This window comes from Chrysochloris asiatica, unplaced genomic scaffold (genome assembly GCF_000296735.1).
Source record: "Chrysochloris asiatica unplaced genomic scaffold, ChrAsi1.0 scaffold00062, whole genome shotgun sequence".
In the NCBI taxonomy this organism is placed as follows: domain Eukaryota; kingdom Metazoa; phylum Chordata; class Mammalia; order Afrosoricida; family Chrysochloridae; genus Chrysochloris; species Chrysochloris asiatica.
The window spans coordinates 10,679,881-10,685,067 of record NW_006408580.1 but is presented as its reverse complement, the minus strand read 5'-3'; the positions used below and the strand labels follow the sequence as shown (position 1 = coordinate 10,685,067).

At 40.6% G+C, this 5,187-nt stretch overlaps 1 pseudogene; it reads right to left on the bottom strand.

The window, feature by feature from the left end:
- Window positions 1–2,979: 2,979 nt before the first annotated feature.
- On the bottom strand, window positions 2,980–3,433 carry LOC102815722 (annotated as a pseudogene).
- Window positions 3,434–5,187: the final 1,754 nt, after the last annotated feature.

Sequence of the window (5,187 nt, the reverse complement as noted above, 5' to 3'; positions counted from 1 at the left end):
GGAGATCAAGCCATGGTATTTTCAATAACCTTGCATGCATGTGAAAGTTGGACAACGAATAAAGAAGACTGTAGAAGAATTAATGCATTTAATTTATGGTGTCGGAGGAGAATATTAAAAGTACCATGGACTGCCAGAAGAACAAACAAATCTATGTTGGAAGAAGTACAGCCAGCCTTAGAAGTATAGCCTTAGAAGCCAGGATGGCCAGACTTCATCTCTCATACTTTGGGCATATTATCAGGAGGGACCAGTCCCTGGAGAAGGACATTATACTTTGTAAAGTGTAGGGTCGTTGAAGAAGAGGAAGACCCCCAGTGAGATGGATTAGCACAGTGACAGCTGCAATGGGTTCAAGCGTAGCAAGGATTGTGAGGTTGGCCCCAGACCAAGCAGTGTTTCCTTTTGTTGTGCATAAGATTGCTATGACGACACCTAACACCAACACCAGCAACTGTTAACTGATGGTACATGGAGGATTACAATCATTGTAATATAACTAAGTATACAATTTGTTAAATGTAAAACCGATGATTTGCTCTGTAAACCTTCACTCAATGCACAAAATAAAAAGTTGAGATGGGACTTCAACGGACACATTATTGGAAATACAGAATCTACAAATATAGTTCAGCAATGCTGCATATAAAATAAGCAGCAGCAAGGGGAAAACAAACAAGCATTAACCACATCTTGTGGCCAGTGGTGGGGTGTAGTTGAGTGGTGATTCCAGAATTGTGATAATATATTTTCTATAATGTCCAGTTTTCAACAAAGAAATAAAGAGACATAAACACAGGGAGAAAATACAGTAACAAAAAGTGTCCCTAACGGGGCTCAGATGTTGGACTTAGTAGCAAAGGTTTCTTTTTAAAAAGAGAGAGAGAAGCAAGCTTCTTGGGGGAAAAACAAACAAACTTTATTCACTCTTCTGTCTTAGAAAAAACGATACTCCATTTAACTCTGTTAAAATAAAGCAAAGGATTTATTGAGAGTACAAGAAGATTCGAATGGGGGATAATATACTTCCAGTATGTAGGATTCCATGAATCCAAAGAGCAACCTTCATGAGGATAGATATAGGTTGGACTTAGGAGTTAAAAGTAAAGAATATTCTATTGACCAGTTAACGTACGTTCTTCTGATTGGCTATTTTCACTAAATCATTAAGGGCATGTACTGAAAAGTTCTTTGTGTAAGCACGTTTGTTGTTAAGTGCTGTCGAGTCGATTCTGACCCATAGCGACCCTGTATAGGGTTCCCAAGGAGTAGCTGGTGAGCGTGAACTGCCGACCTTGCAGCTCAAACGGCTTTACAGTCTTGTGCAGTAACTCACAGAGCCGCACCAGGACTCCAAGAACGTTTAGGCATACTATTTAAACTATTCTCAATCACATTCTTCATAAGGGCAAGTTGCTCTTCCTTTGTTTACCCACTAACAGTCATGGTTCACCTTCTCAGAAACAGAAGAGCCTAGGACAAAATGGAGTTCCATTAAGACCTTGTATAAGCCATTTTAGTTATGTCGAACACCTCATATATTGCAGTGCTCTTACACATTCCCTGAGATTCTCTTATACAATGGGCTGTGATAGCAATCTACATCAAAAGTCCTAATAAAACATGCTGGTGACCTGTTGGCGCTTTCTGTCTTGACAAGACAAATGTTACTTAGTCACAGGCTTGGATTTGTGTATAGATTAGTAGCCTGTGGGCAAGAAGCACAAAAGGAAAAAGGGTCAGAGACTGGACTCTGGGTCAGTCATTTTTCTTTGGTTAAGTGTCGTATAATTTGGACTCTACAGCAGTTCTATGCTAACCCCGTCGTTCGTGGTTACTAGAGGTTCTTATTGAAATTCAATCTATACCAATTATGGCTCAGTATTCCTCTTACTTTTTCTCATAAGACTTGTCCTTTGTTAATATTACAATGCACTTATCTCTGATTAGCATCTCATTGCTTACAATTCTGTCATCTGTGAATTTTATTCTTGGATTAAACCAGGATAGCTGTGGGCATTTGTAGAATGTTTATAGAAATTCACTTTGGCATTATGTCCACTACTTATGTTGAAAACAGTAATAAGAAATAGTTATATTTAACTCTTTGCTATACAAGGGTAAGTCACAAAGTATTGCTACTGGGACTACTGTTCATACAGGTTTTAAGTACCTTCAAATTGGTTCCGACTCATAACGACCCTATATAGGGTTTCCAAGGAGCGTCTGGTAAGTTTGAACCTCCGACCTTGTTCAAACCAATCTGTGGTCCATTGCTTATCCTACAGTACATACCAGGACTCCGCTGTTCATACATGCATAAGTTTATTCCAAGCATGTTTAAACATGTTTCTGCAATCTGTAGATGGCTGCAGACAAGTTCTGTCAATAACACTCTTGTCTTAGTCTCATGAGGGTTTTTTTTTGGGGGGGGGGTTTGGTATGCTTTTTTATTAAAGAATACTTTTTTTGTGCCATGTGTGGTGTGGGGGGAACAATTTTGAGATCAGAGCTAATATCAAATTTTTTAACAAAACTCAAATAGACATCTTCCCAAATCATTGAAACTTTGCAACAAGTTTACAGGAATGCTGTCCCACATTAAAAGGGAAAAAAAGGGAAAGAAAAACAAAACCATTTTTAGATGGATCAAGTATTTTAGAAGGTCATCTATGGTCGCTGGGCACAGTATAGGAAGTGGGGCCGGCTGTTCTCCATTCCTGTAAAACAAACTCAGCAAAATAGGCTAGGGAGTTGCTTATCAGTGGGGCCAGCAGTTCTACATTCCTGCAAAACAAACTCACTAAAACAAGCTGGGATCTTACAGGAGTTTAAACACTGCAGCTGAGTCTTTTCAGTGAGTGCTGGAAAGTATTATCCAAGAGAGAAAAAATGGGACCGGTGCCTCGACAGCCAATAAGGTCTTCAGTCTCACACAGGACAAGCCACAGGGCTCTGAGGACATGGGAAGTGCTATTCTCAGCCATTCAGCACCATAAGGACGAGTTCTTCATAGTTGATACAACCATCCCTATCCTTGTGCCTTGCTAAGGAGCTCTACTTCTTCCTCTGTCATCTTCTCACCCAATGTGACAAGAACATGCCAGATTTCAGTACCCATGATAGCGCCATTCCCTTCCTTGTCAAATACCCAAAGTCCTTCAACATAATCCTCATAGGTGTCCTGGTCCTGGTCCTGGTCCTTAACCACAGTCTGCAGTGCAGGCAGGAAGAGCTCAAAATCCAGCACCTTCACATTCATCTCATCACTTTTGGGGTTCCCCAGGGTCTTGAGCACCTCGACATTGGTGGAGTCCTGTTCCAGAGCCCTCATCCCCACACTAGCTGTACAGGATCTTGTTTGACCTATTCGGTCAAACAGCTGGAAGGTCTTCTTAAACTCTGCAGTCTGGTCCTTGGTGAAGTCATACATCTCGACTACTCAGGGTTTTAGATCTTTTCCTGCTGTAATGACCAGGCATTTTCAATTATAAGTGAACATCTTGGCCTCAGCAAGTCTTAACTCAATTGTTTTCAAAAGTGTTGCAAGAAGATCACCTAGCTCAAAGAGCTGATGTTTCCAACAATTTTTTATATAAATTGACTCTCATGAAGGCATTTCTATGAAATAAATTGCAAATAAGGACGAGTTGTAAATTTACCAATATGAACTAGAGAGTAAGGCCCAATCAAAACAGTGACTTCCAAGGGTATCTGCTGGGCCAATTAAATTCAAAGCAGAGTAGTTAGCTCAGATGGTATCATGAGTATTTTCTGGGTTCCCAAAGATTAATCTTGACAGATTTTCTCTAAGTATATAAGATGATCACAGAAGCTTATAATGATGAAGTTTTAAGAAAAAGGAAAACTGCATTGGTGAGAAAAAGCTGGGAAAGTTGAGTCAAGGAATTTTTTTCCATCACGATTATGCACCTGTTCATTCTTTCAAGGTATCCAGAGCTGTCCTAGGAGATTCCACTAGGAAACCTAGTGGGTGGTGATCCACTCTACAGCCCTGATCTTGCCTCTTCAGATTTCTTTTTGTTCTCCAAATTTAAAACACATTTCAAAGGAACACTGTTCAAATCCCTCAATGATGCTAAAACTGCCATTTTGATGTGGCATTGAAGAGCCTAGAATTCTTCAGGGAGAGTTGTTGTTGCTGCTACATTCCATTGAGTTGCTTACAACTGATAGCAACCCTCTGTACAACAGAATGAAACACTGCCTGGTAATGTGCCATCCTCACAACTGTTATTATGCTTGAGCCCGTTGCTGCTACCACTGGGTCAATCCATCTCATTGGAGACCTTCCTCTTTTTCACTGACCCTCCACTTTACCAAGCATGATGTCCTTCTCCAAGGACTAGTTCCTCCTGATAACATGTCTGAAGTGTGGGAGATGAAGTCTCCTTATCCAGGATCCTAAGGAGTATTCTGACTATACTTCTTCCAATACAGATTTGTTTGGTCTTCTGGCAGTCCAGGTTGTTTGCTGTTAAGTGCTGTTGAGTCAATTCTGACTCATAGTGACCCTGTATGGGATTTCCAAGGTACTTTTAGTATTCTTCTCCAACACTATAATTCAAATGCATTGATTCTTCTATAGTCTTTCTTATTCATCGTCCAACTTCCACATGCATAAGAGGCTATTGAAAATACAACCCTGTCTGGTACACAACTTTCTGGATTTTAAACCATTCAGCATCCTTTTATCTGTCAGAACAACTGCCCCCTGGTCTATGTACAGGTTCCTCACGAGCATAATTAAATGTTCTGGAATACCCATCTTGGCAATGTTATCCATAGTTTGTCATGAACCACACAGTCAAAAGCCAATCAAAACACAGGTATTCTCTGCTTTCAGCCAAGATTCATCTGATGTCAGCAAAGATAAATCCTCAATCCATGTCTGGTTCTGAATCCAGCTTGAATTTGGGGCAGCTCCCTGTCATAGGAAGTGTTGTTGTTGTTGTTGTTATGTGCTGTGGAGTCGGTTCCGACTCATAGTGATCCTGTACAGGGTTTCCGAGCCTGTAAATCTTTATGGGAGCAGAATGCCTCATTAGAGATGGAAACCCTACCTTAAAAAGTTGTTGTTGTTGTTGTTAAGTGCCATCGAGTCGGGTCCGACCCATAGCGACCCTGTACAGGGTTTCCGAGGGTGTAAATCTTTACGGGAGTAGA